Here is a 15,000-nt window from a genome sequence, read left to right on the forward strand (position 1 = left end):
AACTCCTGTCATGGCAATTCTCAAATCTTAAGCTTCTCCTGCAAGAACACATGCAACCATTTCCAGCACATACTGGGGCATCCCTGCTAAAAGGGCACATGTGGTTCCTTCCTAGCTCCAGACCTATGATGAATGCTAATTATCTGCAATCAAAACTGAAACTAGCCAAAAATGTAAAAGCTACACAGGCAGCACAATGAGAGAGTAGAATAACCTACCTTATTTACATTAATTATTTACATTAATTGCAGGGCTAATACTGTCAAATTTTAGGCATTAAAAAAAACACTTCCCAAGCTACTACATTCCTCCTCTACTCATACTGTACCTGGGGACATTCCTTGCTACATCTTTTCCACATCCCTATTATGCCACAAAAATGCAGACAAGTTGCTCTCAAACTTCCAAATAAAGACAGCAAGAAGTGGTAGAGTACGTAAACAGGAGTGGAGCTGCTCAACCCCCTCTATTATAGTAAAATGCACAACCTGTAGTGGTATAACATCCATCCTTGTAACATGCAGAAAAAAAGGCCCAAGCTCATTATATAGTTTAGTCTCCCTCATGGGAGCACACCTTTGATTACTGTGGGCCTGAAAGAAGACCTAATCCTGAAAATCATGTCCTGCTTATAGCTTTTGTGAAAGCTTTCGGAGAACACCAAGTAGGGACAGCACATATATACCTCAAGATTACAGTGCATAATAAGGCCAGAGAAGTAGTTACAGTTTAGAAGGCAAAGGTTTACTGTGTTTTTCAGAATATTCAAGCAGTCACTTGGCTATGATTGCTTTAGATAACTTAGAGTTTCTTTAAGGAAAAGGAACTCCCCTCACAGTTCATACTGAACGACACACTTCTGTCTACAAAAAGTCTGACTTGTTCAACATCCATATAGAGCAATAAATATTTTCTGATTTACATTCTTGGAAAAGAAAACAGGCTAGAGAAGTAATTGGTTTATATAAGACTCAATGACCAGCTTAGACATCATCCATATAGCTAGGGCTACTGCAGAAGTGAACATTATGAACTTTTTTCAATGTTATTCATCACTATTTCCCAAACTGGCATGCCCACTTCAGGGGAAGACAAGTAACTTACGTAATACCAGATTTGTGAATTACTGCTAGAATAGCCTTAGTTATATGGTTTGTATATTGCATAGTATAACAATCAGCTTCCAAAGTTTCAGGGCACCATCCACACACCCAAGCAGTCAATCAGCTCAAGCTGAGCAAAGACAAGTTTGTGTGCCAAGCCCTTCAGAGCTTTCATGCCAGAGGCAGTGGTTTAACCCTGAAAAGACAATGCTAAGAAAAACAAAAAAATAAGTGTCCACACCCTAGCATAAATGCACAAAAAAAACAAACAACCGGGATGAAAGGAGGGAGCAGCCACTGCAGCAGTGATCATTCAAATATCTACTGTAATAGTACATTTGTGTAAGGAAACTTACTGCAGTAGTGATCAATATAAAGAACATGGTAGTCTTAGCTCTATTGGCAGTTACCCTAGCTTACTACATTTGGGAGGTAAAAACAGAAGAGTCCAGGAGCCCGTGAAGAATGATCTTAGCAAAGGATGATCTAGACCTAGAGAAGGAATCTAATGTACAGTGCTTTGTTAATGTACAGAGGACAAGTTGCTGCTTCTAGAATCCAACTCTTTCCAAAAAGCCATAGATGAAGCCAAGGCCTTGGTAGAGTGGGATCTTCACCCTGCATGGTATAATTAATAGCCTTAGACAACTCTTTGGAAATAGTCTAGTTTTACACAGGTTGTCCCTTCTTAATTTCACAAGAAACCAACAATCGATATGAAGATCTGGAAGATTTAGCTCTGTCAAGATAGTACCATAATTGTCTGTGGACATCCAAGCTATGCAGGATTCTCTCTCTCCCTCAGTTTTAGGTTCAGGAAAGAAAAGGGAGAGTTTGAGGTAAATTCAGATACTCTTTAGGCATAATAGGATTAGTTCTTGAAGAAACCTTGTCTCTGTGGAAAATTAGGTGAGGTGGACTCTCTGCAACAGCATGCAACTCTGATACCCTTCTTGCAGAGGTCAGAGCAATCAGTAGTACTAAATGTTTCCATGTTAAGGACTTCAAGTCAGCCAGGTTAGCTGGTTCAAATGGAGCAAATTTTAGCTTCTCAAAGCACAAAATTAAAATCCCAAGGAGAGGTCACCAGTTTAATTGCAGGCCTTGTATGCAAATCCAATTTCCAAAACATTTTGACATGAGAATTCCTTGAAAAAGGAGCATCCATATGCAGACATGCAAAAATGACCAACAATGAAGCTTAATGGAAGAGTAAGAAAGGCCATAGGATAATAACACACAAATACTGTAAAACCAGAGAAATAACCACAAATAAGTGTTGGTTGTGTTGCTGGCACCAACTAGAAAGCCTCTCCATTTGCCAATATATAATTTTCTAGGAGCAGTCTTTCTTGCTTCCATTACACTTCCTCAATTAAGGTGTTAATTATTTTTAGGCATTTGTTAACATCCAGGCAGTCATCTGAAGTTGATTACAGATGGCATGTATCAACACCCCTGACCTTGTGTGATTAGATCCACTCCAGGAGGACAGTTGTGGTAACTGCCCCTGGCTGTTTCCAAAAGAATGTAGAGCCTGTGCAAGAAGGGAGTCAACACAATCTTAGGGGATTCCTTCTGAATCTTCTGAAGTATGCTGGATATCAGCAGAAAGTGGAAAAGCATACAGGAATATTCCGTCCAAGGAAAAGACAATAAAGGGCATATGTATGCCATTTTTGTATGGATTCCTAAAGCAGAATCTTGCCAGCTTGTTGTTGACAGAATACAAATAGGTCTACTTAAAGAACTCCCCAAAGATGCATCAAATCTTGGAACACCTCCTGATCTATTTTCCATTTGTGAGCATCTACCTTTGTCCTGTTCAGCTTGTCTGCCACACAGTTTTGCTCTGACAGAATACAGGATGCCTGTAGAGACTGAGCTGTGAAGCTATACCTCAAGCTATCGTGGCTAACCTGGAAAGGGTGGCACAACCTCGTCCCCTGCTCCCTTGGTTATTGAAGTACATCACTGTTGTATGGTCTGTAACAAAGTGAAGAGGTCTGAAGAGCCAAAGATGATTCAGAGAGTCGCATGGTTTGATCAAGGCACGTGTCTCTTACATTTATGTGCTTGCATCTACCCTTGGTGTCCCACACCTTGTACTTTTATCCCTCCTGAAACTGCTCCCCAAGCAAAGTCCGAGGAGTTTGTAGTGATGGCTTTGGAACAAGGAGGGTGAAGGGGAAACCTGGATTTAAGGATATTTGCTGTTTCCACCAAGTGATTTCTCTTCTGACAAACCCCATAAATGGGATTTGAAAATACAAAGGATGCTGGTGCAGGGACTGAAGACACTTCAAATACCACCATATCCTTCTCATGTGGAGTCTTGCCCAGGGTATTATGAGAATTACAGATGCTATGAGATCCAAAACCCTGAGGTATTCCCCCACAGTTACCAAAGCCTTCATGGACAGCCTTAGAAATAGTTGTAGATATAGATCTATTTTTTCCTAGGGAAGAAAAGCTCTTTGAATGGAGGAACATAGCTGACACCCCAGGAACACAATCTCATGTGGAATCAAGACTTTTGAAGGTTCTCTTGGAACCCCAATTTGCATAAGATATCTCACCCAAGTTATAGATTCTTGATACTTGAAACAGACCCTGCAAAGATAAGAAAGTTGACTAAATATGGCAAATGCACATACCCTGTAGTCTGCAATGAGCTATAACCAGAGTTATACACTTTGTGAATGCTCTTGGTGCAGTGGATAGTTAAAATAGGCACAGAACTGATAATATGATCCAGACATACAAAACTTTAAGAAATCCCTGAAGTCTTGATGAATAAGAATGTGATAAGCATATTTTAAATTTGGTGTTACCAGGAACCTTGAAGGAGGAAAAACAGGTAACAAATACTGCCCAAGTTCTAAATATTGTCACTTTACAATCCCAAACGTGTTTAGGAAAGAAAGATTCAGACCTGGTCACCAAGCTTTTTCTTTCTTTGGCACTAAAAACATCTTTGAATAAAAGCCTTTCCTAACCTGATTCTATCACTCACTGGGACAATGTGTGATGGATAAGTGGAGATAAGTGTTTGGCCCTGTGGATGAATAATTACCCCCTGGAAGGGAGGAATTTCCTCCCATTACCATCAGTAATCTAAACAAATGATCTTCAGGACCCATTTGTCTGAAACCATCTGTTGTCAGAGAGAATAGTGGAGATTCAGGCTTTCTAGAAGGGAAAAGGGACTGTCAGGGTGGGAGGAGGGGACAAGGTCCCTCAAAATAGCCATTCTGACTTGGACTGCCCTTGGTTTTGGGGGGAGGTCCTGAATTTTTTGAACCCCCTTGCCATTTCTTCTTGTAAATCTGTTAACCTGAATTTTGTTGGGATGTTCTTTATACAAAAATTGTAAAAAGGATTACAGAATACCTTAGAAAATTTGGAAATGGAGGGCTGAAAAGTCTGAGACTTCTTTATCAACTTACTCCTTTAATCACCTACAATTTAAGATCCAAAAAACAAGTCTCTACAGAGAATTTTAAATCTCATTTTTTCACATCTGTGATGTCCTGAGAATGCAGCAGGCAAACCTCCTCAAAATAGTACCAGTGACCAGAGTACTCCCAAGTTTCAGTGGAGTCACACGCACACTGTAAATAATGCAGTGACTTGTACAATGGAAGAAACTAAATTATATAAAACAGATTTTTCCACACCAGAAGAAACTGCAGACAAATCATTCCTCATACGTTTACAATTTTTCAGAGTTTTGAATTGTCGGGTTCATATGCTTAACTGTACTCATCATTGTTGCAGAACATTCACTTTTTTCTCATACTTACCAACAACATTCCGATCCTTGACAAAAAGATTAGGATAGGAATAAACTAAATGTTTGACAGCAGTAGTTTTAACTGAAGATATAGGCACTGGGGCAGGTCTAGGAAGAATGTATAAAAACTTAACATTGAGAAACTTTATACATTGTACTCAGCTTTTTAGGGACTGCAGGCTGACAATCAGGACATTTACAAGCAATGAGGCACATTCTCGAAACTGATACCTGGAGGAAATGGTGATGGTTCTGGAAAATCTTTTCTGAGGGACTGAGAAACCTCAGTGTTTTCCCAATGAAAACATTCACACATTGTGGAAATAGTGCCAGAATGAGAAACACCCAGATGGAAAATCAGAAAATAAGCTCTTGTGTCTGCATCAGACAATTGAGGCAAAAACCCTGTACCTGCCCCTTCATCTTCCTGTCCAGATTCAGGATCTTTACTCTCTTCAGGAAAAGAGGTATTCTTTATTGTACTAGAAATCACTTTATAAAATAGATCAATAACTTCAATTAAACCCGGAGCCAGACACAAACTATTCCTAAGGGAATTTGAGAAGGAATAGATATGTTTAGTTTTCAGTTTCTTTTTGACAGGAAAATGAAAACGTGTTACTAATGGCAGCAGCAGCTTCCCCGGGATGGGCACATTCTGACATAAAAAGGAAGCCTTGCCTGTTCCCACCCCCAGGACTGACAGGAGTGGCTCTCCCTTGTCCACTAAGGGGATCCAAACAGCCAGTGAGAACATGGGTCCCAATTCACAGTGGCTGTTAAGTCCTGCATCACAGGGATCCAGGCTAAAGCAAGTGGCTTGAGGAGCAAGCTATGGCCACAGCTAGTCTACTGTGGTGGCAAAGGCTGTTTGCTTTACTTTTTGTGTATGTGACTGGAAGGAAGACCAATCAAGGGACCACTACTTTGTTCCATGGTCAAGCCAGAAAAGGTGCATCTTTCTAGAGGAAAGGCAGGAGCAAAAGCTGGGAAAAATCAAGTCAATTTTATTTTTTACACAAATGTACAGTACAAACCACTTAGAACACTTCACCGTTCCCAAAAATTAAACAATTTTCCATAGAAAAAATGTTTTACATACATTAAGAAACTGTTAAACTGACAGGAAAAGAGTGCGTTCTCATTTAGAAGTACAGTACAGTCTCATGACAGTCTGTTAAAACATAAGCGTCTAGCTTAAAAATAATTTTCCTAAACAGAATGCAAGAAAAAAAATGTATTTTCGAGTGGAAGGTTTTTCCGTAAAAGAATATTATCAGCCCTGCAAAAGAACAGCAGAAGCAGACAGTCAATGCCTGACAGCTTACAAAGAAGCACTTTCAACGGCAGGAAAACTCAGAAGGGCTTGCTGTCCAAATATACTCTTTTACTCAGCTCAGTTGGAGTTGCTGACTGTTTTGGCACACACAAGGTGCCCTGACGCTTTGGAAGCTGGCCAGCTGTTGTACAGTTGGCAGGATATACCAATACAGCTAAGGCTATTGCAGCAGTGATCAATATGATGAAAGCTGACAGCAAGTGTTGGGGAAGCCATCTAAGAGTAGAAGGCAGGGCCCACTAACAAGGGACTGTACTTGATCTGCTACTTACCAACTTACAGAACAGGGCAAAGACTATAACAGAGGTGACAGTATTAGCAAACATACTACAGTACGGTTCAGGACTCCCAGGACAAGAAAAGAACTAGTGCAAAAGTATATGATTATTCAAGGGTACAACTTCAGCAAGAAATACAACAGCACACGGAAGTGTGAAGTGTGTTGTGGAAGAATTCAACAAAGGAATTATTACAGACAGACAAGACAACCAACAAGGGAGACAGGCAGCACTCCATAGAAAAATGCATGGCAGCAAGGTGGAAATTATATGAACTAGCCAAGAAAGAACCAAGGAATCATACCCATACCCATTCCAACATAGAAGAGTACATTGAATAGAGATAAATGGGAAATATTGATATTGAGAAAAGAAAAAGATCAGGGCACTGTCAGAAGGTATGGCTAGCTAAGCTAGTATTATTCAGCTTAGCTGGCCCTCTTAAAAAAAATGAATGCTTAATTTGCTTCCGGTTACTTTCTGGAGGCATTTCTAACAAATTTCTGCTTATCGAGGTCACTCCCATTAATGGACTACAGTTGCAGGTTTGCTTTCTGAAACAGCATTTCTGCAGGATTCACTACTGGTGTGAGTTAAAAGAGCTCCCATTAAAGACATTTTGCTGTTATAAGAGAGCCTGATGTTTGTGGGAACAGAGCTGCAGGCTCACCTGGGTGTTCAGCAGTCTTCAGTTAAAAAAATCATAAGTGGCAGCACAAAAGAAAACTTTAATATCACTGCAACATAAACTACCAAACTCCACTCACTGACAGAAAAAGGACAATGAAGTGAAGTTATGTCTCAAGTAAACAAGATTGATAAGTAAGGAAACAGGACTTACTGGGGTACTGTCAGCATAATGGGGCCACCCAAAGCTAAGGTCTTTTTTTGTATATTTTCTAAAGTGATCACAGTCCCACCCCAGTGTTTGGAGAAGTCTAGAGAGATTACACTAAGTGGGTGCACTACCATGTGGTAAGTGCCTTTCATTCAACTAGTTATTGCAGTTTACCCATAGAAGCAATGGGGAAAGGTGGATGCCACATGTATTTTTTCCTGGCTGACTTTTCACAGAGGCTATATTAGTTATGCCAGGCAATACTTTCCACTAATAAAAAAAGTTACGGCTTTATAACCATGCTTATTTAGTATTTTAATAGATGATATATAGGTGGTGGTAGGGTGTTGCTACATAAACAGGAAGCCCTGGACTTAAAGAAAATTAAAATTTCAGCTTGGTAGTATGGAGGGGAAGATAGTCTGGAGAAAAAAACACAACAATGGAGTGGGAGCAAGAGAGGAAGAGTCAGCCCCCCAACCTCCAACTAAATCAGGGTCTCAGAGCAAATCTAAGCTATCAAGAGGAACTTCACCTCTTAAAATAAGGGTGCTGTCCAAGCCCCTGCAAACCTCCAGCTGGCTGATGGCCTGAAGGATAGTTACGCAAGCACAGTAAGATGGTCTTCAAAGACGACAACCCTGTTTGTGGAAGAGCATGACTAAATGAATCAACCAAATATATCTGTGACTCTCCTATCAGCTAAGATTCCAAGCAAGAATAACAGAGCTGCAAAGAGATGTCACAGGGTCGGGAAACCTGTTAATAGGAATGGGGAGCTCAGATAAGAGAAATCCCTGTCAGATATTTTCTCAAGCTTATTGAACTCTGTGGTCAAAAAATGCTAGAATGCAGAGGGGGTTGAAAGAGTAGATATGAGTGAGATGGAGGACCAAATAAGACGCTCATCAGCTGAAAGTGTATTAAAACTTGTTAATGTTATCTTTTAACACTTATGAGGGCTTATGGATAGAGTTGGGCTGGTACCAGACAGTCATTTGGTTAAATATGAAAGCTACTGTACTGCTGAGGGCTTTTTTCTTTCTCACTCTCTCTGGGGGAGGAGGGATAAATATTGCTACTACTCACATGAATATTACATAAAGTTTGATAATGATGCAGGATTTAAACATCACTCTTGCACAATTCATAATAGTTTAAATGTCTCCCATTTGTGTTATTGTGTTTAGATAATACTCAGCTGTACATCAACATGCAGGGTAAGACACCAGTTTTTAAAACAGTCTATTATTAATTGCTGGAAGCTGATGAAGGGTCCTCTCAAATAAAGACTTATGATAGGTATACAGGAGTTTAAGTTATTTTCTCATTACACCTTTCTTCCATGGTGGTACACTGGTAGCGTTGTTACCTCACAGCAAGAGATTCTCCCGTTCGATTCTCGGCTTGGCTTGGGAGTGCCTTCTGTGCGGAGTCTGCATGTCCTCCCCGCGGTTGGGTAGCATTTGAAAGACATGCGTGCGTAAATGGACGTGCCTTAGTTGAAGGTTGGGCATCGAGCTGGCACCTCTGCGTTTTGTAAAAATCTACTGCCAATCATTAGCGAACCAGAGTTCCGCTGTGACGACCCCTTACCGGGAAAAAGCCGAAAGAAGACCTTTCTTTTCCTTTACTACTGGCAAAAGCTTCATTGGGAGGAGGGTTTCTCATCACCTTCTGTCCCTGGCTATTTGCAAAAGCAAAAAAATAAATAAATAATGCAGGCCAGGGCTAAGTCATGACAAACAACCCAACAAGTCTTCAACACTTCACACAACATTGCAAATCAAACCAAAATAAAAGTAAAAAAAAAAAAAAAAAAAAAAAATCAGCATTTTAACATAAAAAACACCAAATAAATCCTGTTACCTTCTGAAGCTCCATCAAAAAACTTTAATCCTCTGGTAGAATAGAGCAGCCCAGTCCCTACCCAAGCATGCACCCAAACAATATTGCTTCATTATTTAACTTTGATACCCTTAAATCACTACTTAAAAGACACTAACCATTCATCCCAGCTTAGAATCTGAGTCTGTGGCAACCTTAAAACTCTTTCCATCACTGTCCCAAACCTTTTTGACGTAAAAATAAATTAAAACCTACCACTCTGACTGCAGATAAACTACCTGCTGAATACCTGAAAATCGCAGCTGATACTCATTAAGAGATCCAACCAGCAACCGTATGTCCCCTCCCTGGGAAAAAAATCATTCATCTTTCCCATGCGCAGAGAAGGAAACAATTGGTCTTTCCAACTACAGACCCTTCATCATAATTCCCCGCCTACAGTACCACTAATGAGACCCTTCGTCACACTTCCCCTCCTACAGTACCACTAATGTGCTGTTAGACTTCTAACAGTGTTAATCACAGGCACAGTACAGGTATTCTATCTGCCTTCCTCTTTTACCTATCTAAATCCTTTGACATAGTCTCTCATAATAAACTACTCCATCAGTTGGCTTCCCTTGATCCATCCTACTCCAGTCTCTCCTAGTTCCTCAGCTACCGGTCAGACAGAACCCAAGATGTTACGAGTCTATATTACATTATCTAAGTTTCAAAACTTTGAATCTGATATGGTCGACACCATATGATCGAAGTTTTGAAACTTTGAAAATGTAATAAAAACAAAACAACCTAAACAAATAAACCATTTAAATGCTCTAAGAAGGGGGGGCAAGCCTCCCTGTGCCCCCATCCCCCCGCTACTTAAACATACCAACTCCGAGATCACACTATAGTGCAGAAAAGGAAAATCTTCCCTTTCTGTGCTGTACGCAGATCTCTGTTAAAAGATACGAGGTTTCAAAACTTCGATCATATGGTGTAGACCATATCAGATTCGAAGTTTTGAAACTTCGATCTTCTGACATACACCCGATGTTACATGACAATCTAGCATCCCAGCCTTTTTATCACTCTGAGCCAATCCAAAGCTCCATTCCAGGACTACTCCTGTTTAATATATTTATCAATGATTTATTCACACACTGCCTAAGAACATGCCAGACTAGTCCAGTACACTGATGATGCAACATTTATCTGCTCTGCAAAAAATACTGTTCTCCAACAGCTCACCCAGAATTCATCATTCTCCATAGAAAACAGGCTAACAAAATCACACCCAGTATTAAACCCATGACACAAAACATCTTTTCAGGCCCAAGTTTCATAACAAATGAAAAGCTAACTTTCAAATCACCACTGCAAACACAGATACACAGACACTGACAGACACTAATACTGAAGTTACATCTGCTATTTTGAGCCAAACAATATCTGACAAAGCAGCCGAATAACATTAGCATCCACCTACCTGCTGTCTTTTACTGTCTATACTTCTCTTTGCCTCTCATGTTTTCACCAGTCCACCCTGGCAACTAAACATACTTTCTTAAAACATCACTGGATATTTAGCAGGGCTTTGCTAGTAGCATTACTTTTAGCTTCTTTGCAAATATAAAGTGGTGTTGAATAATCAACTAGTCAGGATATCACAGAAAGGAATCCCATAAAAATGCCAGGAGGGACTTAACACTTAGATCTATTCCTTTTTATCCCTACTAAATCCTTAACATGTCTAATGTCTTAACAAAGAAGATACAGGCACTAAATAGTTGAGGAAGGAGGGAAAGCAGACCTTAAGGATCAAAAAAAAGATTTAAATATGTGGCAATCTCCTTTTTGGAGACTTTAAAAATAGAAAATGAATGATTTTTGGTGACTAAATAGGGATGGGGTTACCATAAATGTCTTCTTTTTTTTTAAACAAAATTTTGCTCAGTCTGTTTATCTAGGATTACAAGTGACAGGTGAGGTAAATGAGCAAAATGACAGGCTTGGGGAGGAGTTTTGATCTTGCTATGCTACTTTATATAGCTTGTTAATTAAGAGTTGGACAACTGTGGTATTGTTGGGCAGCACAAACGTGCAAAATTCCTGCAGAAGAGGATACTCTAAAATCAGTCTTAATCATACTTGGGGGAGTTCTTTATCCCTTCTACACTTAAAGTCATAAAACTACAAGGATTAATGGTTGTCCAGCAAAGTTTTATAATAGAGAAGAACTAGCATGTGGTTTAATTAAGGTTTACAATTGCTAATAAAGTAATCAGCCATTGAGACTAGATTATAAATGACCTATTTTAACAGTTATTCTCAAGCTAAATCAAGGAATTACCCATTTACATAACATTAGACCCATATCTCTTATTAGTGTGGACAAAAAACTTTTGCGAAGATCTTAGCAGTTAGGTTGGAAGTCTTATTACCAACACTAATTCGGAAGGGGCCAGAGTGGGTTTATGAAGGGAAGAGTTGTGATTAATAAAAGATGGAAGCTCATGACCTTCCTCAATTGTTAAGAGGAGAGAGTGCAACTGAGTATTATTTAGCATCAAGAAAGCTTTCAACTATGTTAAGTGGGATTTTCTATTCCAGGTCCTCTAACAGACAGTGTATGCCCCAGTTTGAGTTGGGTTAGAAAGTTATATTTTTTACCCTCTTTCAGTGATCTGATTAATAGGATATTACTGAATCCTGGGACCGACAGGAATGCCCACTTTCCTCAGACTTCTTTCTCCTGGTTATGTAAGAGGTGGCTTTCACAGCGAGACATCTGGTGGATGCCCAAACTAGTGTTGATGGTTTGAACATTTTTATCATGTTTGCAGATGACAGTATACTTCTGAGTACAAATCTGCCAGCAAGATTGCAGACGGTTATGGATGTGCTTTATACCTTTACTAAGATATCACGTTTGCTCTGCAACCCTGCAAAACTGGCCATCTTAAATGGAAGAAAAACTAGTGGGGATATGGACTGCTTCCTCATATCAGTAGTGTTGGAATTCCCTTACCTGGGTTTAAAGATAAGGTACTCTGATATAACAGAGGTAAATTGCCAGAAATTATGCACCATATTAGGGAAGGCTTGAGCTGCACAAATTAGGATTCTGCCACATATTCTATATATGGTCAGAAATAACCTCCTATCCTTGATCCATTCTTTCTTGCAGATTATTCAAAATAACCTGGATAATGCTATTTTGGGTGGCAAGGGAAATAGGAGATTTCCAGCTTGCATGGCACAAGTCCCTCACTTTTTCAGTACCTTAGCTTTTTAAGTATTTGCTTGTCTTCAAGCTGAATCACACTATAAATCACTTAGACAATCTGTTTGGGGATGCACTACTGCTAGAAAATCCTTTTAAACATAATACCTTCAAATTCCTTGGGCAATGAATTAGGCAAGTTTCAACAGAAAAAAATGAAGCTAGAAGATTTGGTTTGGGACAGTATGATTCAATTTGGTGGTACCCAAAAGTTTTTAACTCCTTTGTCAGCAAATCTAGTGGACTATGGATACATAACAGAATAGGTAGGTGGCCACATGTACTGGTTTCCTACAGACTTTGGTCATTGAAGCAGGCCTACCTAATTCAGAATGGTTTATCTATTGGGAACTAAATTTGTGATTTACTTCCAAGTGCTAGTTTCTCTGTTAAATAGACATCAGAAGCTTGTGTTTTTGCCAGTGCTATAAACTTTATGTGCTAATGATTAGTTTTTTAGCATACTGTTAATTTAACGGTTTGGCAATTATGTTACTAATTCACAATTTCTTACCCATTCTAACCCAGCATAATTAGAGTTGGAACCCAAAGTGACAGAAGTACCTCTTACCCACCCTTTCATATTAATGCCATAAACACTACTCTGTATATTTAATCTCCCGCATTCTGAAGGAATTTTTAAAATCACTATTTATAAGCTGGTATTAAATGACTTTGGTTTTTACATAACCAAGTGTATCATAAAGATGATTTTTGTTCAAAAAATGTCAAAATGCAAGTTATTTTGTGACTTTTAAATATGATCTTTTAAGAAAGACCTCTAAACAGAGTCCTCCTTATATCTAGTGGATAAAATAAGAAATACAGTCAGAGAGAATCCAACAGTACATAATTAGTTACAGCTAGATTTTACCATGAAGCTTATTTGTAAAAGAAAAACACTTCCTAGTTTTGCCCTCCAACACGCACACACAAGGATGGAACACTGACTGCATGTCAACATCTGCAGTGCACTAAACACAATGGCAGAATCAACTTTTATATAATAACTAAAAGTTAAATCAGCTGCAGTATGGCAGTTGAAATATTTGAAACCCCATAGGCAAGATGATGTGGCGCACCAAGAACTACACGTTAGACTATAACAAATCTGAATTTCAAACACCAGAGGATTTAAAAGCCTTCAGCAGACTTTTTTTCAACAATTTGTTTCGTGTTTCGCAAGTCTTATCACCTCTGCAATCAAAGCCCTTGAATCAAGTAGTAATAAACAACATAATATCTTCTACTTACTTGTTAAAAAATAAACAATTTAGCACACTGGCTTATATGATTGGAAGAACAAGGGCCTGATGGTGACTCGGGGTGGTGAAGCAGTGGCATTAGATGCATCTAATTATAAGAAAGAGATTCATGTCAAATATTGGATATCTGATCTATGCTTCTGCAGTATAATCCAGCCCCAACCCCTAGTTTCAGAATTATATTAAAAAGCTCTTGGTTTACTGGGTAGACGGGGGGGGGGGGGGGGTAACCAGCACTTCACTGCTAAGTGAAGTAAAATTAACAAGCAAGAACACCAACACTTCTATATTTTACCCAAGTCACACAAATTTTTAACTTAACCATTTTCTACAATAAAATGTCAAAACTTCAAAATAGTGGAGACTGTTTTTATACTTCAAATGTCTAACACGCCTACACCCCCCCATCATTTGGTGCCGGACTTATACACATTTCAATCAGAGTATTTTTAACTAAACTTGTAGATGTCAATGTGGTCCTACTCTGGCTTGGAACAACAAACTCCTCTCAATTGTTTACTGACAGTTACCTGCTGCCACTCTAGTCATGCGATCAAAGGAAAACTCTGCCGTCTCCTACAGTTTAACTCAATCTTTCAGTTTCTTTTTTCCCTGCAATATAGTTCCAGCATTGTGTAGGTACCAGAAACCTGCTTATACTTGCTAAAACTTTTATTTCCTTGAATTTGAGTTAAAGGAAGAGAAAGCCCACCTACTTTTTTTAAGCTCAACTTCTCACATAGTTTGCGGAGGAATTTGTCTCCACCTGCATGACATATCATGCATAGAGTTAAATCTGCAGTTTACCCTGTCAAGTACTGCTGTCAATCTTATATGGGCAATTAATTCTGCTAATGTCAGGAACACAGCAGCTGATATAAAAAAGACAAAGCTGTGGAACGGTTTTCCACTGTTTTTACTGCAGAGAGGAGAACTTAACATTCCCCTTTCATAGCAAAACAAAGCAATTAGATCAGTTAGTGGTTTAAATGCAACTGCCAACTCCTCTGACAAATTTACTTAAGCAGCAACACAGTAACGAAATGCTAAACTTTAAATGTTGGTTATCGATAGTAGTTTATATGTTAAGACAACTTAAATGTAGTATCAAAGATTTCTCTGACCATTAGAGAAAAGTCAGAAAATATTTTTTTCTTGTAAAGTACCAACACATTTACCATTTTCAAGCCCCCCCACCCCCCCACCCATACCCACACAGAGGACAGAACTGCAGAAAGAGAGACAAGATGGCAACCCTATCCACT

General features: G+C 39.2%; 1 protein-coding gene across 1 annotated transcript in view; it reads right to left on the reverse strand.

The window, feature by feature from the left end:
* The window catches only part of LOC122806048 (complement component receptor 1-like protein), a 573,343-nt gene that overhangs the window by 356,721 nt on the left and 201,622 nt on the right, over positions 1-15,000 (reverse strand). The window lies entirely within an intron of this gene.

This window comes from Protopterus annectens, chromosome 7.part0, assembly GCF_019279795.1.
Source record: "Protopterus annectens isolate FY-2018-M chromosome 7.part0, PAN1.0, whole genome shotgun sequence".
NCBI lineage: Eukaryota > Metazoa > Chordata > Ceratodontiformes > Protopteridae > Protopterus > Protopterus annectens.